The sequence below is a fragment of the Orcinus orca genome, chromosome 10, assembly GCF_937001465.1.
Source record: "Orcinus orca chromosome 10, mOrcOrc1.1, whole genome shotgun sequence".
NCBI lineage: Eukaryota > Metazoa > Chordata > Mammalia > Artiodactyla > Delphinidae > Orcinus > Orcinus orca.
Genome location: NC_064568.1, coordinates 86278276 through 86303641, shown reverse-complemented (window position 1 = coordinate 86303641; position 25366 = coordinate 86278276). Strand labels below are relative to the sequence as shown.

The following is a 25366-nucleotide window of genomic DNA, read 5'->3' as shown; positions in this document are numbered from 1 at the left end:
TTAATAAGCGACAAAATGTTTTAGTGCTTAATTGAAGACAAAGGATGGAGCTGGAGTCATTTAGAATGCCTGGTTCAAGGGGCAAGCAGCAAGCAGAATTGGTGAAGGGTTCTGAGCAGGGACAATGAAAAGCTCAGGAGGAAAGGGAAGAAATAGAAGGCGCAAAAGTGTCACGAAGAATTGCAAATTGTTCAGTTAAAAAAAGCTATATGCAGAGAGATCAAAAACATGGCTGTTAAATCTGGGTAGAGGGTATACAGGCTTTCACAGTACTAGTCTTTCCATTTTCATGTATAGTTGAAATTTTTCAAAATAAAAAGAGCGTGAGAAATCTGTGGACAGGCCATATACGTGTGTTTGAAAGATTTTTTTCAAAAATATTGGGAGGTATTCAAATACAATGTGAACATAAAATTACAACTGCAAAGTTTTGATTAAATGTTCATAGTCATACCTAATGGAATGCAGATCATACTGAGATATGGACTTACTGAATTGTTCACTTGAATTATTTTTCCAGGTACCTTGGCATTTATTTTAACTAAGGGAAAAAGGGTACAATGTCTTCATGCAATACATATTTGGTTCTTTAAATAACAATTGTGACAAATAGCAGAAAGAATTAAGGAATGCTGCACTTGATACCCATTCAAACGCCAACGTTTTGGGTTTTGATAGTTAAAGAAATGTTTCAAACACTTTTTGAAATATTGAATACTACAGTAGCCAATACTAGAACATGCCTTTGGTGGGCATAGAAATGCAGTTTAGAAAAGGAAAAAAAAATCATACAGGAACTACTCAATTTCTTTAAAATCACCGAGCAAGGAAAGCAACATTGAACTCCACATACTAATTTTGTACAACTTGTATATAGTACCTTGGCTTCAATCCAAGAGCAAAAGCTAAGACTCTCCCCTATTTTGGGTGAACAAGTGAATGGTAAACTTAGATGACTTTTCCCTCTGGATTTTACCTGGGAGTAACCTTTTAAATTTTTTATCTGAAAGAAGGCAGGTTTGGCACATTTATACTTATATCACCACCACTGACATTTCTTGGATCACAGGAAGATTCTTTTTTTTTTTACATCTGATACATACAGTACAGCTTGGAGCTCCTGCTATGCGAGTCTCAGAGATCTTCAGCTTATTTTGTGCATCACTTTATGTAATAATCTCATTCATATTGGTCTCTAATATCATTACTCCCATCACCATTTCTATTCCTGTCTACATGGAAAATTAAAACCAGTTCACAGACACTTTCAAAAACACTTATCTAATGTTTCCAAAATACTTGAATTAGATCTAAAATGCCAAGTTCACTCTCTGAAGAATCCACATGGAAGACAAAATAAAATGTTATATAATGTCTGCATGTCAGTTTGTCATTAGATCCTACAATTAATAATCCTCCTTCTAGGAAATTACATTATCATCTCTCTTAGGTACCAAATGGAAAGTCTCCTGATGAGTTGCTGTTGCGTATCTTTACCATAGGCTGGTAGAACTTGGAAAGTTCCCATGTGTATGATTAGGCCACTCAAGCTGGCTGTTCTCTCGCTCTCTGTACATTACCTGCTCCACCGGCGCCTGCTTCACCTACACCCTACTCACATGACTGACCTTCCTACATACTTGCACCTGTGCCAGCTAGTCACTGTTCTTATCTTAGATCAGAACATCTACACCTTGATAGTTTATCAAAGGGGCAATGAGAGGTATGTCCCTCTGCTATTTCCCCAGTAACTGGTAAGCCAACCCTAAGTCAATTCCCCCTGTAACTGGTAACCTCTCTCTTCCCCCGGGAACGAAGACTACTGCCATGTCCTGCCCATCGTCCGCCACACACAGTTGGGGTGTCATTCCAGCACCGTGTGAGATCCCTCTACCCATTAACCACAGATGTCTCTGTCGCTGACTCTCGGCTCCTTCTCAAGGATGGGCAAGTACAGGGCTTGTAGGCCTGCAGGGTGCAGCCCAGCACCATGGGTGCTGAAAATGAGGATCGCCTTTATCTCGCCTGGGCTGAGCAGGGCTGGTCCGGCGGATGCTGAGAGCCAGGGGCTGAGGCAGGCTAGAGAGCCTCTCCTGGGGACTGTGCTGGCCATTCTTTCCCCTATTTGAATTTCTTAGTTACCTTTTGTTTGTTATTGCTATGGGCTTTTCTTGTTTGTTTACTTTTTTTTTGCCTCACCACACAGCTTGCATTTTAGTTCGAGGACCAGGGATCGAACCCCAGCCCCCAGCAGTGAAAGTGCAGAGTCCTAACCACTGGACCACCAGGGAATTCCCATTTGTTTATTTCTTATTTTGAACATTTTCATACAAATAGGAGTGGGGATAATAAATGGGTATAGAATGGAAAAAAGTGGATATAATGAAACACCACCTACTTTCAACAGTTATCAACATTTTCCCAGTCTTGGTCCATGTATTCCTCACACTCTATTTTTTATTTATCTGGAGTAGTTTAAAGTAAATCTAGATATCTGTGGGGGGAGGGGGGCGGGGAGGTGGGAGGGAGGTCCAAGAGGGAGGGGATATAGGTATACATATAGCTGATCCACTTCACTATACAGCAGAAACTAACACAATATTCTGGAGCAATTATACTCCAATAAAAATAAATAAATAAAAATTTTAAAAAATCTAGATAGATATCATATCATCTCACGTGTATAAGTGTTTTGAGGATATCTCTAAAGATAAGGCCTTTTTTTTTTTTTTTTTTTTTGCAGTACGCTAGGCCTCTCACTGCTGTGGCCTCCCCCGTTGCGGAGCACAGGCTCCGGACGCGCAGGCTCAGCGGCCATGGCTCACGGGCCCAGCCGCTCTGCGGCATGTGGGATCTTCCTGGACCGGGGCACGAACCCGCGTCCCCTGCATCGGCAGGCGGACTCTCAACCACTGCGCCACCGGGGAAGCCCAAGATAAGGACTTTTTATTTTTAACCTACCAACAGTGTCATCATCACACCCAACAGAATTTATAACAATTCCTTACAGCATATAATATTTTAAAGTATTAGAGTCTCCAATAACTCTTAAAATAATTTTGGTTGACTTTTGTGATATTCTTAATTGGACTTCTGAAAACTTAACTAATACAATATTGAGGAAATATTTATCTTCCTATACACTGAATGTTTGTAGCCCCCCCCAAATTCATATGTTGAAACCTAACCCCCAACAGGATGATATTTGGAGGTGGGGGCCTTTGGGAGGTGATTAAGTCATGAAGGTGGAGCCCTCATTAATGGGATTAGTGCCCTTATAAAAGAAATTTTAAAAAAAAGAGACCCTAGAGGTTAATATCCAAAATATATAAACATCTCATATAACTAAAGTTAAAAAAAAACAAAACAAAAACCAATTAAAAAATGGGCAGAAGACCTGAACAGACATTTCTCTAAAGAAGAAATACAGATGGCCAACAGGCACATGAAAAGAAGCTCAATCTCACTAATCATCAGAGAAATGCAAATCAAAACCACAATTTGATATCAACTCACACCTGTCAGAATGACTACCATCAAAAAGACCAAAAATAACAAATGTTGGCGAGGATGTGGAGAAAAGGGAACCCTTGTACACTGTTGGTAAGAATGTACATTGGTACAGCAAGTATGGAAAACAGTATGGAGGTTCCTCAAAGAGATAAAAATAGAACTACCATATCACTCAGTAATTCCACTCTTGGGTATTTATCCAAAAAAAACAAAAATACTAAGTCAAAAAGATACATGCACTCCAACGTTAACAGCAGCATCATTTACAATTGCCAAGATATGGAAGCAAACTAAGTGTCCATGAACAGATGAATGGATAAAGAAGAAGTGGTATATATACATAATGGAATACTACTTAGCCATAAAAAAGAATGAAATGTTGTCATTTGCAGCAACATGGATGAATTTGGAGGGCATTATACTAAGTGAAATAAGTCAGAGTAAGGCAAATACTGTACGATACCACTTATATGTGGAATTTAAAAAATAAACTAACTAGTGAATACAACAAAATAGAAACAGACTCACAGATACAGAGAACAAATGAGTGGTTACCAGTGAGGAGATGAAGGGGGGGAGGGGCAAGATAGAGGTAAGGGATTAAGAGGTACAAACTACTATGTATAAAATAAATAAGCTACAAGGATATATAATACAACAGAGGGAGTATAGCCAAAAATTTATAATAACTATAAATGGAGTATAACCTTTAAAAATTGTGAATCACTATGTTGTACACCTGAAACTTACCTAATATTGTATATCAACTATACCTCACTTTTTTTAAAAAGAGAGAGAGAGACACCCTAGAGGGCTCCCTCGCCCCTTCTACCATGTGAAGACACACATGAACCGGGAAGCTGGTTCTCACCAGATACAGAATCTGCCAGCTGACTGGGCTTGATCTTGGGCTTCCCAGCCTCCACAACTGTAGGAAATAAATTTCTATTGTTTATAAGCTACCCAGTCTATGGTATTTTGTTATAGCAGCCTGAAGGGACTGAGATCATACTTATGCAACGGCCTTTAAGAAACTGAAGTTCAACAGGAAAAACTATCTGTGATAAAAGATAAATAACAACATCGGTGCCCAGAAAAAAATAAAGAAATAAGGGTAAATGCTAAGTAAAAGCTGAAAAAACGTTTGGCATGACAGGATTGCCAAAAGTGTGGGAAAACAAGTATTCTCAGTTTATTAGAGAGAGTGTAAATTGGCTAGTGTACCAGTCAGATGGCATGTTAAGAGGGTAACTGAAGGAAGATTAACGAAAAGATTATTTATAGAGATGTAAGGGTTGAGGGAACGTATCAGGGTTGGCGAAGCACCCAAGGACAGGCAGCTGCAGGAAGTGGTTGCCACCAGGCCTGAACCGGCAAGAGGAGGGAGCGGTAGCCACCGCGGAGGAGTTGCCAAACAGGCTTCTGGAAAAGGAATGCAGCCACTGCCTAACAAGCCCGGAGCTCCTTTCTCCTGCCCTTCCATCTGGTGCTAGTGTTTCTCACAGGGAACCTGATTGGAAGTTGGTGGGCAAAGGCACTGCTGATAAGAGTCTTCATGGAGGTAAGCCTCCTGGGGTACCAAGCAGAGTGGTGAAAGGCAGTGTATATTTAGAGGAGAAAGAGACTATCCAACACAGAAACAAGTTGACATTATCTACCAATTTTAAATAAACACCCTTGGATCTAGCCATTCAACTTCTAAGAATTCACCCTACAGAGAAACTCAAATGTAAATAAAATTGGAAAATAAAAAATAGCAGCATTTTGTATTTGTTGAGAGCTTACTATGCACTAAGGCGCTTTACGTTTAATCCTTACAAGAACCCCATGAGTTTGGCACTATTATTACCACCATTTTACACTTGAGGAAATTAAGGCTGGTGAAGCTAAGACATGGGCACAGAGTAAATAAGTGACAGCACTGGGATTTAAACCCAGTCAATCTGACTCCAGCGTCTGAGCTATAAGAGAAGCCACAGCAGCATTGTTTGTAAAAGCAGAAGACTGCATATAAACATAAACGACCCTGATCTGGGGACAGGGTAAACAAATCATGGCACCTCTACACAATGGAATACTATGAAGGTTAAAAAAGAATGGAGTAAATCAATGTGTGCTGATATGAGAGTCTCCAAGATACACAGTGTATATGAGGGAAAAAGCAAGCTACAGAACGTAGTAGTCTTATGTATCCATTTGTACATAATAATGAAAGGTACACAAGAAACTCTGAGCAATGGTTTATCTCTGGGGAGAAGGTCTGGTAATCAAGGAAGAATTTTTCAGTGTATATCTATTTTTTCTATAAATTTATTTATTTTATTTATTTTTTGGCTGCATTGGGTCTTCGTTGCTGTGCACAGGCTTTCTCTAGCTGCAGCGAGCAGGGGCTACTCTTCATTGTGGTGCACGGGCTTCTCTTTGCAGTGGCTTGTCTTGTTGTAGAGCACAGGCTCTAGGCACGCAGGCTTCAGTAGTTGTGGCACGTGGGCTCAGTAGTTGTGGCTCGCAGGCTTAGTTGCTCCATGGCATGTGGGATCCTCCTGGACCAGGGCTCGAACCCATGTCCCCTACATTGGCAGGCGGACTCTCAACCACTGCGCCACCAGGGAAGCCCCCAGTGTATATCTTTCAGTCCTGTTTTAATATATATATTTTAAAATTTATTTATTTATTTTTGGCCACATTGGGTCTTCGTTGCTGCGCACAGGCTTTTCTCTAGTTATGGCGAGAGGGGGCTACTCTTCGTTGAGGTGCGCGGGCTTCTTGTTGCAGTGGCTTCTCTTGTTGCAGAGCACGGTCTCCAGGCGCACAGGCTTCAGTAGCTGTGGCACACAGGCTCAGTACTTGTAGCTCGCGGGCTCTAGAGCGCAGGCCCAGTAGTTGTGGCACACGGGCTTAGTTGCTCTGCAGCATGTGGGATCCTCCTGGACCAGGGCTCAAACCCATGTCCCCCGCACTGGCAGGCAGATTCCCAACCACTGCACCACCAGGGAAGTCCTAGTCCTATTTTAATATTTAATATTTATTTTTCAATAAATACATGCAATTAAATAAAAGCCACACACAAATACATGCAAACAGAGTCTGTAAAGTGCCCAGAACTGAACAATAACAGCTAACATGTATAGAGCGCTACCCTGTTTTACATGTATTATCTTTCAGTATTCAAAAGAACCCTATTAAGTGTGCTTTATTCTTACCCTCATTTTTTAAATGGAGGATCAAGGACACAAAGAGATTAAATAATTTGTCCAAGGTCACCCAACGTAGCAGAGCTAGTACTTGAACACTGACAATCTAGTTCCAGAGCCAGTGCCCCTAACTCCCTCTCAATAAATGATTATTGTGTTTCTGATAATTTGGCCGAAAGCAATATGCGCTTTTTCAACAGCTAGAGTGTAGAGATGGTTCACTTTAACCCATAAACAATCAAACCTTCTACATTTTTATTTGTTTTGTGTTGTTTTATGAGTTGTTACCAAGCCTTGTCTCCTCCTTCCTATATTTGCACAATTTTTTTTTAACCTAAAAACATCTCTTTACATTTGTTCTAGATAAAATGTCAACCTGTTGATTTGGGATTGAGATTCCAGCTGTGAAGATAGTTGGGAATCTTTAGCTAAGCCATTGTGTTAACTATCCCTTCTAGTTAGGGATAATCGTTAAACCTTGTAAGCACACTTTCTGTGCCAACATGTAAATTACTGACATTAAAGAGAATACCACAGGCGCAAAATGAAATCACTTGTGTTAAAGCCCATGATACCAAAGAGGTAATTTGTCTGGGGCCTCTCCATTCCCCCACTCCGCCCCAGAGGAAAGAAAGGTAGTCTGCATGATAAAGACCCTTGCGTACCACAGCCCACTCCCCACTCAACCCTAAGAAGAAGTCCTTGTCCCAAAGAACCCATTCTTTTCTTTTGCTAATGACTTTCTTGTTCCACCATCCTTTCTATAAAAGCCTTCTATTTTGTACCACTCCTCCAAGTGCGATTCTACTTGCTAAATGGGATGCTGCTGGATTCATGAATCGCTTAATAAAGGCTATTAGATCTTCAAATGTTTTGGTTGAATTTTATTTTTTAACACTGAGAAAGGTGCCAAATAAGACAGTGATGGGTAAACCCTTGTAAAGATGCCACCCAGACAAGTTGACTCTGATATATTAACTCATCAACACTGTTTGGATGGTTCAAACTGCTGATTCGTCTGTCAACATTTCTTCATCTTGTTCCCAAGGACAGTATGATAGATTCTGCTCATCATTTTGCTGTAATTTCTGTTTTATTCAATCAATCTGCCACCACAACTGTACCCCACCATGCCCCCTTTTAAAAACAGACTGGATTGAAAAGATTTGTTTACAGACACATAATAGGACTTCTATCATCATTTCATTCTTACATAAGTCTTTGCAAACTATTTGTATAGTGGTGTTTATTCATGATTTTACCAAAAATTTAAATTTCAAATTTAGTGAAATTGAGCGGGGGGGGGGGGGGGATGTGTTGGAGGGCCCTCCTGGGTACCAAAGCCTTTTCATGTTCCCCGTTTCTTGTTTGTAGGAAAAAAAGCCTTCAGCTACACCTTCTCTGAGTTCCAAAGGGCAGATTCAAGCAGTTACTAAGTAAGGGAATGCAGGAACAAAGGAAAAGCAGTGAAGAAACAATAATGCAGTGATAAAACAGAGCCCTAGTTCCTCCTCAAGGGACATACTTAACAATCTGACCCACATCTTTGAGTTGTTCTACAGGAACTAAGGCCCCCACCTAGGGAGAGGATGGTAACTACTTACTGAGATCCCAGACTGGTTGGAACCAGAAGGCTGATGACTGAGATTCCTGGAGCACCACCCTGTCACCTTACCATCAACCAATCAGAAGAAAGTCATACACCCTGCAGCCAGCACCCCAAATGTTGCCTTTAAAAACTTCCCTGAAAACCATCAAAGAGTTTGGGTCTTCTGAGCACAGCCACCCGTTCTCCTCCCTTGGCCCTGCAATAAACCATTCTCTGCTCCAAACTCCAACCTTTCTCTGCTCCAAACTCCGACATTTTGGTTTGTTTGGCCTCACTGTGCATTGGGCACATGAACTTGGGTTTGACATTACCAGTCCCTGGTTTGAGAATTAAATTTTTTCCTCTTTTTGTGAAAATTTGAGATTTTTCCCCCAGTTTTTTTTTTGTTTCTCCGTACGCGTCCTACGATTCCTCAAAGAGTAATTACAGTGACTCAGCACACATGTACCAATTCCTACAGTATCCCAGGAATGCATTTTGTCTAGTTCCAGACACTTAAATTCATTTAAAACATCTGTATTATTGTCTGATGCTCTTACACACTCTTCTATTGTTTCCATTTTTTTCTTTGTTAAAACTCTGCAGATTACTAAACCTAGCTTTACAGAAAAGAAGAAAAAAAACAACTGGTTATTTTCCTTGCTTATTGTTATCTCTTAGCATTTATGCTTACTCCATAAAAGCAGCAAAGAATACTGCTTTTTTTGTTTCTTTTTCAATTCAAATGTACTTTTAAAAGCCCTTTCCCTCAGGATGGGGTGAGGGGACTGGAGAAGGTCCTTTTCTCACCTCCAACTTTGTTCACCTCCTAGAGGAGGCTGCTACTGATCTGGAGTCATAAATAGTGAACAGGATGCTTCTGCCAGAGGGAGAGGTCATTAGAGTTGGCTTTTCTCTCTAGCTTAGTTGGTGCCTTCAGTCACTTGCTCTTTTTCTCGCTTCTATTTACATGAACCCTCAGGCATTCTCAGTTCCTGCCTGGAAGAAAGATTTCTGTCCTGAGCCTCAATTGCGTCCTGCAGCTGAGTTTACCAGACAGCCCTGCAGAGACAGTTATAGGAACCCACTAAGAATGAAGGGGTACCTGGTGTAGTATCCTATATGTTGTGTCTTGCATGGCTCCCTTGAGAACCTTGAAGCTGAGATGGCTTGGCCGAGGCAGGGTTTGATCAGTCTTACGTCCTCAGCCCAGGGCCTGCTTCCTAAATGTGTACCTGAGCAGTCACTCAGAAGGGCCCTTTGCTCGGTTTACTGCTCTGCTGTCGCCATCTTAAAACTACTCATAATTTTTTAACAAGGGGACTTGCACTTTCATTTTGTACTGGGTCCCCCAAATACGCAGCTGGTCCTGACCCAGGCTAATCACTACCTGCACTCAATCCCACCACAACTTCTAACCAAAACCTTCAGCTTCTTAAGGGGGAGTATATAACTTTCAGTTTGTTCTAGGTTTTAGCTTTTCAAACACTGTTCATGTAGGCTTTTGCTAACGTTGCATTCATTTTGAGGAATGTACTCTGTCTTTCATCTTTTGTATAAATCTTTAAAAATGCTGAACTCCTAGGAAAACTCTTTGTACTCACAATGGTTCTTCAGATGGCTCTCTTCTCTCTTCATTCTCACTGAGATTATTCACAATTTAGACTGGAGCTTATGTTTCTACTTTTCTTAACACTTTTGGAGTCCTAAATCATGGGGTATATTTTCTTCTTTTCACTGAATTGTTTTTCAGTGCATTTTCCAAAAATCTGTTTCATATCTAACCTATAAATTCCCCAAAGAAATAAAGATGTATTGAGCAAATCAATGACACAAATAAGGCATCATATAACTTCCCCTAATTCTCCTTTCACTTGAGGGCACCTACCTCAGCTCTTTTCAAAGCCTATTTAATCGTACCTTGCTTGCCCACTTGTCCCTTTTCTTTTTCACTCATGTCGATGAAAAATTAATCAGTCGATCCAAAAAAGAAATGGGAAATTTTATGCTAGTCAAATTTGAGGATTATCACCTGGGAAGAGCATCTCAGAAAGCTCTGAGAACTGTTCTACCTGTTAGAAGTCGAGGCACAGTTATATAAGTTTTTTGAGACAGAGGGCTGTACACCAAATGACATATTATTGACAGTTTACATAATCCAGATCTCAGCGGCATCGTGTGGGTCATGTGACCTCTTACAAGACCAAGAAAGAATGCTGTCTTTTAAGGAGTATCTTGTTGATACTGGGAGAATGTTGCCCTTTACAGTTGAGCAATGGGGGAGGTTTGGTTGATGCATGATGCAGATACACAATGCACACTGAGGGGAGAGAGGAGGCCAAAGGGCAGAGATGTTTTTGCTTAAATTTCTCGTCTTGCAATAAAAATATAACTTCTATTTCACACAGGTAGAAAGAAAATGAGTCTTTCACACACCCCTTTCAAAATGATTTACCAAGTCTCTTGCAAGAAAATAGGCTTACAACAGTAGAAGTAACTTCATTATCTCTAACAGATTGCTTGTGATTTCTTTTCAGTTCAAGAATGTGTCAACTATTTAGAGCAAAGTTCACCAAACTATGGTCCTCAGGCCAATTTGGGCCCATGGCCTATTTTTGTCCTTCCTGAGACCGATGAATTGTTTTTATGTTTTTTAAGGGTTGTAAAAACAAACACTATGCAATAGGGAAAGCCTAAAATATTTACTATCTGGCCCTTCACAGAAAAAAAGTTTCCCAGCCCTTGGTTTACAGAACAGTAACAATCTGCCTTCCCTCCCCACTGAGGTCGTAACAGAAAAAATGACTCCAAGCTTTAGCAAAAGGAACTTGTGGTCTTCAACCTCCTCTGGGTCCTTCATCCTGTATTTCCTTTCAGTTCTGTCTCACTCTTCACAGCAGCTATTTCAAACTATTTCTCCTGTGCTGAAGAGCACTCTCCCGAGCTCTGTACTCTAAGGGCAAAGCCCTTAGACCTTTCTGAGGAAAGTAGCCCCAGGCAAAGCATTTTCCTCGTAAATCGTTTGTGGTTTGCGCCATTTGCCGAGAAGCCAATGCTGCTGCCCGGCCAGGAGTCAAAAGTAGCCGGGGGAAAGGCAGAGCCGCCTCTTCCTCCCCTGTCCCCCTCCTCCGAGAGGGTATAGTGGAACTCTTCCTAACAGGGATGCCCATTACAGTGAATACTGGCACACCCACCCAATCAAACGCTCTCTTAGTGAGGACAAATGCTTATGTGAACTCAGATTATCCAACCAATTATCTGAGGCCTGCTGTTCACCCCGGTTTTAGAAGTCCTGGGACCCAGAGTGACTGGTCAGCTGCTGAGGTGGTCTCCTACGCTATTTCTGGATCCTGCCCCTTCGTGCAACATAATCCCACCTCCTTCGGTGCCTCTTCCAATCTGTGCGAGCCTTAATAGTGCACTTTCTGCTACAATCACCACCCACGTCAGCTTCCCCTTATCTCACAGATGGCATTGCTCCTACCACCTTGCTAAGCCTCCTTTGGCTTTCCTTCTACCACAAGGGCAGAATCTCAGTGGCCTACCAAGGGGGAGGGGGAGGTGCAGTTGCCCAGGTGCAGGCCATGAAGGATGTGTTGTCTGTAGCTATTTAAAAACAAAACCGCTTGGTTGGTCTGCTTTTAACCATCCCCAAACATTGGCAATGCTAAACAATCTCAGATAAAATACTCCTTGCTGGAAAAACTCTTTTGCTAGTCAGTTCTAAACAATTAACGCACTTATTGTTGAGTTTGCATAATATATGTATAAGCTTGAAATGAACACATTTTTATTACTCCTTCTTTAATAAACATTATATTCTAGCCGGAAAGTAGTTCAGAGAACTCCCAGCCACAGAGTGGGCATCCAATACACCCAGCCTCAGCCACAGACAGTTGGTTTGGAGAGTCCTGTTTCTAGTGGAATCACTGGAGTTCCCTTTAGGTACAGTTCCTGTCTCTAGTCCGTGGGATATTACAGTCTTGCTTCTAAACACTAGATTCAGAATAAATGATGGCACGTTGATTGTAGAGGTGGAGAAACAGAACTTGAGTTACTTCAATTCTGTCATTGTATATTTGACCATTTGGGATTTTTATGTGTTTAAAACATAAGACAATGAACAGTGCAAACTGAAAAGTGTGGTATTTTTGTTTGGTAAGTACAAATTTTAGTTCATACTTGAAATATTTTACTGAATTTGAGTAAACTCTTTAAAACTGACATTTCTTCTTTTAAAATTAATTGTTTAAAACTGGAGAATGACTAAAGAACATATCCACATCAGTGGTACAATTCAGTATTCTTCCTAAATTGTACCTTTGCATGTAATACAGAAGTATTAATGCATTACTTTTCCCTCTTTGTACTGTAATTTTTTTAATTAAAATTTTTTTTACTCACATATGTACAAAGTTCAATAAGAGAAAATTTTTACTTTCTGCATTTACTTTCTGCCCATTTAATTATTTGTTTCATTTCATGATTCCTGAAAATAATGTGTTAAAAATGACCCACTCTAAGATGTAAATCAAAACTACAACGAGCTGTCACCTCACACGGATCAGAATGGCCATCATCAAAAAGTCTACAAATAATAAACACTGGAGAGGGTGTGGAGAAAAGGGAACCCTCCTGCACTGTTAGTGGGAATGTAAATTGGTGCAGCCACTATGGAGAACAGTATGGAGGTTCCTTAAAAAACTAAAAATAGAGTTACCATATGATCCAGCAATCCCACTCCTGGGCATATACCCAGAAAATATGAAAACTCTAATTCGAAAAGATACACAAATCCCAATGTTCATGGCAGTACTCTTTGCAATTGCCTGACATGGAAGCAACCTAAATATCCATCAACAGATGAATGGGTAAAGAAGATGTGGTACATATACACAATGAAATATTACTCAGCCATAAAAAAGAAAGAAATAATGTCATTTGCAGCAACATGGATGGAAGTAGAGATTATCATACTAAGTGAAGTAAGTCAGACAGAGGAAGACAAATATCATATGATATCACATATGTAGGATTTTTAAAAATTACACAAATGAACTTATTTACAAAACAGAAATAGACTCACAGATATAGAAAACAAATTTAGGGTTACCAAAGGGGAAAGGGGCGAGGGAAGGATAAATTAGTTTGGGATTAACAGATATACACTACTATATATAAAATAGATAACAAGGATCTACTGTATAGCACAGGGAAGCATATCCAATATCTTGTAATAAACTCTAATGGAAAAGGATCTGAAAAAGAATACCTGAATCACTTTTCTGTACACCTGAAACTAACACATTGTAAATCAACTATGCTTCAATTTAAAAAAAATGATCCACTCTAAATAAACTGTGGTACATCCAGACAGAGGAATATTATTCAGCACTGAAACAAAATGAGTTATCTAGCCAGGAGAAAACACGGAAGAGGCTTAAAGGCATATTACTAAGTGAAAGAAGCCAATCTGAAACAGCTACATATTATATGATTCCAACTATATGACATCTGAAAAAGGCAAAACTCTGGAGAGTGTAGAAGGATCAGGGGTTGCCAGGCATTGTGGGGGAGAAGGGGGTACATAGGTGGAGCAAAGAAGACTTTTAGGGCAGTGACAATACTCTGTGTGATATTATAAAGATGTCTACATGTCATCGTACATTTGTCCAAACCCACAGAATGTACTCCAGCAAGAGTGAACCCTAAGGGACTATGGACTTTGGCTGATAAAGATGTGTCAGCGAAGGCGCATGAATTGTAACAAATGTACCACTCTGGTGGGGATGTTGATCATGGGGGAAGCTATACATGTGTCTGGGGCAGGGAGGATTATATGGGAAATCTCTGTACCTTCCGCTCAATTTTGTTGTGAATCTAAAACTGCTCTAAAAAGGCAAAGTCTCATAAAATAAAAAGAAGGTCCACTCTGGGTGTCTAATAAGCTCAGTACACCTCTGGGTGACCCTCTTCCAGTCCACAAGGCTTTACTTCCTGTGCTCTCCCACCTTCCCAGATGCCACCCTTGCCCCACAGCCTCATCTGCCTCTCCCCCACTACCCGTGACCTTTCCCTGTCTCCTTTGCAGCAGCATTTAAACGTGGTTTAAATGTTCAGTCGTTTTCCTATCTGGATCTTCCCTTCACTGCCAGATTTCTTGAGTTTTCTGTCTGGCTCCACGGGTTCACCTGCTACTCTAGCCTCAACCCACTGCAGTGTGGCCGCTGCACCCACCAGGCCACTGAATCTTTTCTTACCAAGTCTAATGGCAACTTCTTATCGATAAATTAATGGTCACTTTTGACTATTTCTTAAATTACTTGACTTCTGACAGTCGATCAATGCTAAGTTCTTAAATGCTCGCCTCCGAGATACCACGCTCGCCTGGTTTCTCCCGCCTCTGACGTTGCTGATTCCCAGCCTTCCTTGCTATCTCTTTTTACTCCGCCTGTCTCTTAAGTATCTGAGGTCCTCAGGCTTAGGTCTTGAGCCCTCTTATCTCCCTCTCCACAATCTCCTCAAGGGATCTTATTCACCTTCAGAGTGAGGACACCTGGGCTCGAAGAAGTGGCAGATCTATCCAAGGTCACACGGTATGACAGCATCAGAGTGACAGTTATGTTTAACAAAAGTTTACTGTGTGCTAGGCATTGTGTTGGGCACTGGGGATACAGATTCGAATAAGATGCTATTCCTCCCCCTCCAACTTTTGCAACCTGGATGGCCCTTCCCCTCTCCCATTCCATCTGCCCCCTCCCTATCTAGTGTCTACTTATCCTTCACAAGTCAATTTAGGATGCCCCTTCACCTGGGAAGCTTTTCCTGACGACTCCTAAGCCTGACTGGGCTCTTTCCCCCTCCTTTGGGCTTCACAGCACCCTCTACTTACTCCCTTGCATTTCTCATGTTGCCTTGTAATTATTTACTAATCTGTTCTTCCCCACTGGCCTCCATTTCTTATAGTTGTAAGATCTTTCCTCTGCTTGAGCTGAAAAGAGCAGAGTAAGCCATGTTACTAGGAGCCACACCAACTTTTCCACTTTTCCAGAAAGGCCAACTGCCAGGGCAATTGATAGTAATATCATTGAGGGCAACAGACTGTGTCTGCGGGCACCATCCTACCCCCAACACCTAGCAAATTACCTGGCGTATGGTAATTGCTCAGAAATTGTTTGCCTTATGAAGAATGAATGAAGAAATAAATGAACCACTTGACTTTATGCCAAATATTGGAACAGAACTTTGAGAAATGTCCTATTTCCCAGGCAGAGAAAAGATAATGAGTCAGAAGGTTATTCTGTTTGAAGGGAGGTAAGGGGACTAGCAGACTTCTGGAAGTCTCCACCAATCCAGCGATTCTGAATTTGATTTAATATAGCCCATGTATGGGGAAATAGGATCTATTTTTTTTGTTGTTAAAATTCTGAAAAACGTTACTTTGCATAGTTATTAATGAAAATCTAGTCTGCTCGATAGGTGAGAAAATCAATGTAGCATATAGATTGTTAGATGAATGAGTCTTTCCAATTCAAGTCCTGCTTTTAATTAGATTAGAGAGCACTGCCACCTAGTGGGTAGTAAAAAGATTCTTCCTGAAACTATGTGCCATGAATACTGTTTGGTAAATTATTGTGAATAAGGTTATTAATATTCTGAAACTGAATCTAAGCAAGCTATTTCAGGAAGAATCCTGTTGTCCCGGTACTTACTTTAACTTGGGAGATCTGACTGACTGCTTATCATGGAGTCAACATAGATTCCTAATAAGCAAAGTTCAAGATTTCTTTGACATTTCTTGTCCTTTGAATACATCCCAGTAAGAGTGTAGGGAGTACTATGTTCAAAACGTACTTGAATTAATTCTTTTCTCTATGTGGTTACATTATCAATTTGATGCACAATTAGAATTAGTTTAGGGTTTGCTTTTGTGCATTCATTTTCATTTAATTTTTTCCAACATTTTACTATAAAATTTTCAAACATAGAGAGCAGCAGAAAAAAATTTAAAGTGAACACTTGTATACCCACTGCCTAAATTTACCATTAACATTTTAGTATATTTACTTTATCACATTCATCTAAACAGCTCTGTATCCATCCGTGTATCTTATATTTTTGAAACATTTCAAAATAGATTGCAGATACTGGTACATTTCCCACTATATACTGCCACATCCACATCAATAATAGAGTTTTTGATTTAATTTTTTTGCATTTGTAAAACATTTAGAGAGTTCAAAAATTTTATATAGACTCAAAAGACTCACTCCCATCCTGTTCCCCTCTCCTAAGTAATGACTTTCTATTTTCATCAGTTTCTTATTTAGCTTTTCTGTTTCTTTTTTAATAAATAATAAGCAAATACACACACACCTATATTCTTATTTCTTTCTTTACTAAAGGTAGAATGCTATATATACTCTCTTACTCTACTCTTTTCAATTTATGATATATTCTAGGAATTCTCCATCTCAAAGAGCTTCCTAATTCTTTTATTATGGTTTCATAGTACTACACTGTGTAGAGAAACCATAATTATTCAACCTGTTTCCCATGGGTGTGCAATTATAGGTTGTTTCCAGCACTTAAGTATTATAAATAAATAATGCTATAGTGAAAAGCCCTGAGCACATGTTGTTATAAATGTATAGCGGTATATCTTCAGAGTAAATTCCCAGAAGTGCAACTGCTAAGTCAAAAGTCAATGTGGGGCTTCTTTGGAGGCGCAGTGGTTGAGAATCCTCCTGCCAATGCAGGGGACATGGGTTCAAGCCCTGGTCCGGGAAGATCCCACATGACGCAGAGCAACTAAGCCCATGTGCCACAACTATTGAGCCTCTGCTCTAGAGCCCACAAGCCACAACTACTGAGCCCGTGTGCCACAACTACTGAAGCCCATGTGCCTAGAGCCCGTGCTCTGCAACGAGAAGCCACTGCAATGAGAAGCCCACGCACTGCAACGAAGAGTAGCCCCCGCTCACTGCAACTAGAGAAAGCCTGTGCGCAGCAACGAAGACCCAACATAGCCAAAAATAAATAAATAAAATAAATAAATTTATATATATATAAAAAGTCAATGCATATATAGACACTGTAGAAATGCATTGCTGCATATTACCAAATTCCATAGGGCTTTTATCATTTTGCACTGCCATTAGCCATGTATGAGAGTGCCTGTTTTCACCAAGCCTCACCTACAGAATGTTCTATCAGTTTTCTGCTGTGTAGCAAACAGCTACAATCTTTTTTTTTTTTAATGGCTACAATCTTAGTGGCTTAAAATGAAACGTATTTACTATCTTATAGTTTTCGTGTCAAGAATCTGAGCACAGCTTGACTGGACCCTGTGCTCAGGGTCTTACACAGAATTAAAGGAGGTGTTGGCCAGGCTGTGTTCTCATCTGAGGGCTCTACTGGGGAAGAATCTGGCTCCAAGCTCATTCAGGTTGTTGGTAGAATTCATTTCTTTGAGGCTATAAAACTCATGGTGGCTTGCTTCTTAAAGGACAGTAGGAGAATGTCTCTACCTTCAAGAAAGGTCTGAACCTTCTGCTGAAGGGCAACCCACTGGTTAAGTCAGGGCTCCAGGATCATTCCCCTTTTGATTAATTTAAAAACAACTGATTTGGGACCTTAAATACATTCATAAAATTCAATTGTCTTTGCTATATAACATAACCTATTCAAGGTTATAACTCCAGAGGTCAAACATCATGGTGGGGGGCATTTTAGAGTTTTTTGTTTGTTTGTTTGTTTTTTGTTTTTTGTGGTACGCGGGCCCCTCACTGTTGTGGCCTCCCGTTGCGGAGCAGAGGCTCTGCAGCCATGGCTCACGGGCCCAGCCGCTCCGCGGCATGTGGGATCTTCCTGGACTGGGGCATGAACCCGTGTCCCCTGCATCGGCAGGCAGACTCTCAACCACTGAGCCACCAGGTAAGTCCCTGGGGGGCATTTTAGAATTCTGCCTACCACAAGGATGTTGTCAAGTCTTCGAATATTTGCTAACCTGATAGGTGAGAAACGGTTTCTCAGTGTTTTACTTTGCATATAGCTTCTTATGAGTAGAGTTGAGTATTGTTTCATATATTCAAGGACCATTTGTATATCTTTTTCTGGGAATTGACTGTTCCTGTCTTTTGCCCATTTTTCTATTGAGTTGCTGTCTTTTTTCTCTTTCAATGTTTTAGAACTCTGTAAATTAGAGAAATCAGCCCTTTACCTGTGAAATACATTGCATCTATTTTCTCTCAGCTTGTCATTTGTCTTTTGTCTCCAAAAATTGATTGGTGCAAATATTTGTGGTTGCCCAGGTTTTTATGGTCAAGCACTTTGCACTATTTCTATCTCTTCACCCGTTTTAAGTTAATTTTTTTTTTTTTTTTTTGCGGTATGCGGGCCTCTCACTATTGTGGCCTCTCCCGTTGCGGAGCACAGGCTCCGGACGCGCAGGCTCAGCGGCCATGGCTCACGGGCCCAGCCGCCTCGCGGCATGTGGGATCTTCCCGGACCGGGGCACAAACCCGTGTCCCCTGCATCGGCAGGTGGACTCTCAACCACTGCGCCACCAGGGAAGCCCTAAGTTAATATTTTTAAAAGATGTATTATTGAAAGTTTCAAACACATATGAGTAGAGGAAACAGAATAACGAATCCTCATGTATTCATATACACTGACTTCAACAGTTATCAACACTAGGCCAATCTTGTCTTATTTACACCAAAGACTCTCGACTGGGGGTGATTTTGCCCCACAGGGGATATCTGTCAATGGCTGTTGACATTTTTGATCATCACAACTGGGCAGTGCTCCCGGCAGCTAGTGGGTAGAGGCCAGGGATGCTCCTAAACAGCATACAACGCACAGAGCAGCCCTCCATAACAGAGAGTTATCTGGCTCAAAGTGTCAATGGTGCCCATGTTAGAAAGCTTAACTTATACCTTTACGCTTCCTTCCCACAATGATTATTTCAAAGAAAATATCCAATAGGTAAACACTATTTACAGATAAAGCCATTACAGTAAAAAACATAATACCATTATTACACCTAATATCTTAACATCATAAAATATCCAGTCAGCATTCAGATTTCCCTTATTATTTCATTTTTTTTTACATTTGGTTATTCCACACAAGATCCATGTATTACGTCTCTTTGTATTCTACAAATCCTTCCTTCTGCTTTTTTTTTTTTTCTCCTTCTCATCTTGCCATTTAGTTGTTTAAGAAACCAGGTCATTTGTCCTGTAGCATTTCCTATACTTTGGATTTCGCTGATGGCATCCCCATGGTGCTTACCACATTTCTGGCCCCAGTATTTCCTTAAACTGGCAGTAGATTTCCAATTCACATTCAATTTGGGGGTAAGAATACCTCATGGGTGGTGCATTTATCTTTAAAGAAATTTCCAGGAAAAAGCCAGTGAATCTTTGTTTCTAAAGGTAACTTTGCTGATCTGGAAAATAAATTCTGAACTCTTGACATTCTCATATTAGAGGATTTAAGAGCAGAGTCTTTAGAGCTCATACTCTCAGCAGTTTTCTCAGATGGCAGCTTCACCCAGGATGATGGCCCTTCTAGGCACTTACCCAAGCCTCAAGAGTCCCATGTAATTTTCCTGCCTACAGCCCAGTGCCTAAACGAGATGACCTGAGACTAAGATGAATGACTTCAAATTTCCTGACAGCCTTGAACAAGCTGTATCTAGTCTCTTGGGGATAAAATAATAAACGCTACCCTAGGGAGACAGAAAAGACAATCTGATTTAAAACAAGGTGTTCATCCTACTTGTCAGAAGTAAGGATTTAGTCAGAAGCAAGTTCTAAAGGGGATTAAGGGTCTTTCTATGTGCGCATACAGGTGTGCAGGGATCAACACATCCCAAAGTCACTGGAGTGGCAGCCAGTTAGAACAACTGCCGTCCTGCAGATTCATGTGTAGAAGGAGACTTTGCTGAGTAAGCTACATTTCCAAGCTTCCTGTTAATACCCAATAGTGCGTGTGACAGGATTCTGCAGAGGCCATCAGCACCCAGCAGCCAGCAGCTTCCCAGGTGCCACCGGCCCCCACATCTTGGGCAATATTGTAGTAGAATACCCCTCTGGTCTCAGGGGAGACACCTCCCAGGGAATAGCTCCCTCTGGCACCCTAGAGGGTGTATCTCAGGCAAGTTCCAGAAGGAAGATTTCCAGCCAGTTCCCTGGGTGCAGCACCACAGGGGCCTCCCTGCCACTGGCATGCCCTCTCCAACAAGGTCTAGATCTCGGCTGGGGGCATGGGGTCTGCCTTGGATGCTGTGTTTTAGATGCAGGAACAGGGGCTGCTCCTTATATTACACTCTTGAGAGTTCTCTCTGCTTCCTTGGGTGCTGAGATAGAGCATCTAAGGAATTTCCTCCTTTCTGAGATCCAGATCTCATTGGAGAGGATGGAAAGGACAGTGGCAGAAGTTGCTGTGGTGCTGTGCTGGCGGAACTTGTGGGAAAATCTTCCCTCTGGAACTTGACAGTGAATCTGGGGCCGAGAGGAAATAAATCGATACCTGGCACACATTCTGACACCAGCCCTACTGTTCAGTTTGTCTGTGGCATATAGAAAAAATAATTTTGTTAACTTTGCAGGTTTTTGTGCTGATGAAAGTGAAATGGCACATGTGAAATGCTGCGTAAAAGATACAAATGTTAAGATAGGATTAAAAATTATTTGGCTGTAAGGATGCCTGTCCTTGGTTTCAGGCTCTCCGATGCTAATTTTGTTGAATTTTCTCAGGCCACTTGAAGCTTTTCCTGAGCCCAAGCTCTGTTTCTGCTTTGGTATCTGCTGAAGCACAGTCACTTGGTGGCAGGTAAGTTGGTTCTAGCCTTCTACAGGTGAGGGGTTCTGTCTATATTCTCCTTCAGCACCCAGGCAGCCTCTCTCAGGAACTGGCCTGTTTTATTTTCTAGCGTTATTGTATGATTTACACACAATAAAATTCACTTATGTTAAGTATACAGTTTAATGAGTTTGGGTAACTATATACAGTCTTGTAACCACCATCACACTAAGATATAGAGCATATCCTTGATCCTCAAAGTCTCCTTGGCCTCAGCTACTTTTGATCACTTGAACTACACCCTTGCATTTTCCACTTTCAATACTCAGACTCCCTTTCTGTGCTGGTCACCACGTTTCATTTTTCTGAGAAACATCCCTGTTTTTGTCTATTTTGCAGAGTAGACGTAACCGACAGGTTTAGAGTTCAATAACTAAAGAGTCTTTTCCTGGCTCAAATGCAAAGTGTCCATCATACGCTTTTTCTTAGTCATTTTACCCCCACCCTCAAAGTGTGGTGATCTTTAATGATCTTGTTATATTTTTTAATGCCTGAAGGAGACCTCCTGGGGTAGCAGCCATCCACCGTTTTCCAGGAACAGCCCTTATACCTGGAGTGGGATGAAGTGGCATGTCTATGGGACAATGCATCACACCACCTCCCACCATATACATGTCTAAGCCAGAGCTTATTGGACCACCTGACCCAAGCAGAGTCAGTCAGATTCTCGTTCCCAGGAATTTCAAGGGTGGACCATAGGGGCACAGACTGTCATTGGAGCTGCACTGCACTATGGGAAGATCCTGGAGACACAATCTAAGCACTCCTGCTGTTGATCAGAGTTGTCCCCATGGTTTCGTCCCTTCCCATTCCATGAACTTTCCCTTTCTTTCCTGAAGTTAACCAATTAATGTCTGTTGTGTGCAATCTGAGATATTTTACTAAACTGAAACCTCTACTAACTGGTACAATTTCCCCTCAAAGTAGAAAACAATTGTTCTCTTACTGGCCAACAGAAACCTAGTCCCAAGAGCTACTGAGAAGGGAAGTATAATGTAGCTTACTTGACCAGGCTTCTTCCTGTACTGGGAATCCATCTACCCAGAAGGTCTCCTGCCCTTTCTGAACACAAGTCTGACCACTTTTCTTTCAGCCAGTCTTAAGCCTTTTCCCTACCTCAAGATTTTTATTGTTTTTTTAAATATATGCTATTATTTTCATTCATATTTCCTAATGTCTGTGAATAAAATTCTATGTCTCCTGTATTATTTCTGACAAATGTGTTACTGGAACACATTTTATATGTTCAAAAACATAATATAACAGGACAGACCTTCCCGAGATTGGTGACGTATAACGTCAAAAGTTAACTTTGGGCCTCACATATCAAAACTTACTTAGAAATACTTCTTTTCATTGAGAACAAGATAAACAGATTTTTCAAAGAAAAGGGGTTTTCTCCTCTTGAGAGCCCTTTTAAAATGCAGGAGCTGCTTAGCATTGCTTCAAATACAATAAAGTTGAAATGAAATGACCATAAAAAGGAAAAATTACACAAATTGCAGAATGGCTTAGGTAGTTGCTTTGCATTTGGTCTAGAGTATATGCTGGCTACTCCCACTCTGAAGTGAGGCGCAAGCAGCTGAGAAAGGTAGAGTGGGAAAGCTGAAAAGCTTTCTGTTATGGGTTGAATTGTGTACCCCCCAAATTCCTATGCTTAGGTCCTACTGCCCCGTACCTCACAATGTGACTTTATTTGGAGACAAGGTCTTTACAAAAGTAATCAAGTTAAAATGAGAAAATCAGGATGATCTTATCTTAATCAGTGTGGGCTGGTATAATAAAAATACCAGAGGGACTTCCCTGGTGGTCCAGTGGTTAGGACTCCGTGCTTCCAATGCAGGTGGCATGGGTTCGACCCCTGGCTGGGGAGCTAAGATCCCACATGCCGCACGGCGTGGCCAAAAAAAAATTACCAGAGACTGCGTGGCCTATACAATAAACATTTATTTCTCTTGGTTCTGGGAAGTCCAAGATCAAGGTGCCAGGAGATTCCGTCTGGTGAGGACCTATTTTTCAGTTCATAAATGGCCATGTTCTCACTGTTTCCTTATATGGTAAAAGGGGTGAGGGAGCTCTCTGGGGTCTCTTTTATAAGGGCACTAATACCATTTATGAGGGCTCCACCTTCAAGATCTAATTACTGTCCAAAGGCCCCACCTCCAAACACTATCACATTGGGAATTAGGTTCCAACATATGAATCTTGGAGGGGCACAAACATTCAGTCTATAGCCGACCCTAATCCAATATGACTGATGTCCTTACAAAAAGGGGAGATTTGGATATAGACACATATAGCAGGAAGATGACGGGAAAAGGCACAGGGAGAAGATAGCCATCGATAAGCCAAGGAGAGAGATCCTTCCCTCATAGCTCTCAGAAGGAACCAAGGTCTGCTGTTAGAAAACAGAGCTGCACTCACTCACCTACACATAAAGCTCAACAATTTTTGGTTCCTTTATACTAATAAGACACAAGACATAATTTGCTCTCTCCTTCATATAAGACATTCCTATTAACCCATCAGCCGAGTATGGACTGTAGCGTACTCCCAGGCCTTCCCATTCTAAGAGGATCCAAATAAATTCTCAGTCAAAGTCCAGGCAAGGCTTTCTTTCCCATTGTGATGGCTAATTTTACGGGTCAACTTGACTGCACCACAGGGTACCCAGATATTTGAACAAGCATTATTCTGAGTGTTTCTGTGAGAGTGGTTTTTTTTTTTAACATCTTTATTGGAGTATAATTGCTTTACAGTGGTGTGTTAGTTTCTGCTTTATAGCAAAGTGAATCAGCTATACATATACATATATCCCCATATCTCCTCCCTCTTTAGTCTCCCTCCCACCCTCCCTATCCCACCCATCCAGGTGGTCACAAAGCACTGAGCTGATCTCCCTGCGCTATGTGGCTGCTTCCCACTAGCTATCTATTTTACATTTGGTAGTATATATAAGTTGTGAGGGTGTTTTTGAATGAGATAAACATTTAAATCAGTAAACTGAGTAAAGCAAATTGGTCTCCATAATGTGGGTGGGCCTGACTCAATCAAATGAAAACCTCACTACCTCCCCTTCCCCGTTCAAGAGCACACTTTCCTGCCTGGGAGCCTTTGAACTGGTCCCTGGTTCTACAGCAGCTACAGGTCTTTGGACTCAAAATAGACATTGGATCTGCAGATTTTAGACTTGCCAGCTTCCATAATCATGTGAGCCAATTCCTTATTTATATATATATATATATAAAATATACCCTATTGGTTCTGTTTCTCTGGAGAACCCTAATACACCCACCCTTCCTTACGTAGCCAACAATTCATTTTCATCATACAAATTTACCAACTAACTTTTGTAAAATTACTGCTATGGATTTTGTGAAATATTTCTCCATGTTCAAATCCTTTCAGAAATGGTCTGGGTTTAAGGAATAAAATATAAATAAACATCAAATGAAAGAGAGATTAAGAAGAAAATTTCTGCCTGGAATGCACTTGTTTTGAGAAAAGAACACTGACAGGCCATCATAAAAATTCAACAGTTAGGGCTTCCCTGGTGGCGCAGTGGTTGAGAGTCTGCCTGCTGATGCAGGGGACACGGGTTCGTGCCCCAGTCCGGGAAGATCCCACGTGCCGCGGAGAGGCTGGGCCCGTGAGCCATGGCCGCTGAGCCTGCGCCTCCGGAGCCTGTGCTCCGCAACGGGAGAGGCCACAACAGTGAGAGGCCCGCGTACCGCAAAAAAAAAAAAAAAAAAAAAAAAAAATTCAGCATTTACTTTATACAAATGACAACTAGTAGACCGAAATATGTCTTCTGTAAATAATGGACATCTCAGGATCAATACTCACTGTTCTGACACCACCCTTTTAAAGTGAGAATGAAATATACAACGAGAAGAGAAATTATAATGGCTTAAGTAAAAGGTTTATGTTCATCATGGACTGCACTCATTGTGTGTTTTATTTTTCATTTCCTTGGTGCTTTGTAATCACCTGTTAACTATCTTTTATAGCTGATTAGTCATCTTTAAAATTACTATGTGTCTCATATTACCTATTATTAAAATGTTATCTTAACAATAAAAACCTCAATTCTGATACATTGAATTTTAACATTTTTTCCTACTCTCTTTTTTTTTTACCTTGCACATGTCACAGGTAACCTAAAACCTAAGTTAAACTATTTGAATACAATTCAGAG

At 41.0% G+C, this 25366-nt stretch overlaps 1 long non-coding RNA gene and 1 pseudogene across 1 annotated transcript in view; both read right to left on the bottom strand.

Moving 5' to 3' along the window:
- The window catches only part of LOC117202681 (uncharacterized), a 41934-nt gene that overhangs the window by 13648 nt on the left and 2920 nt on the right, over positions 1 to 25366 (bottom strand). The window lies entirely within an intron of this gene.
- LOC117202679 (AP-3 complex subunit sigma-1-like) lies at positions 5 to 2733 on the bottom strand (annotated as a pseudogene).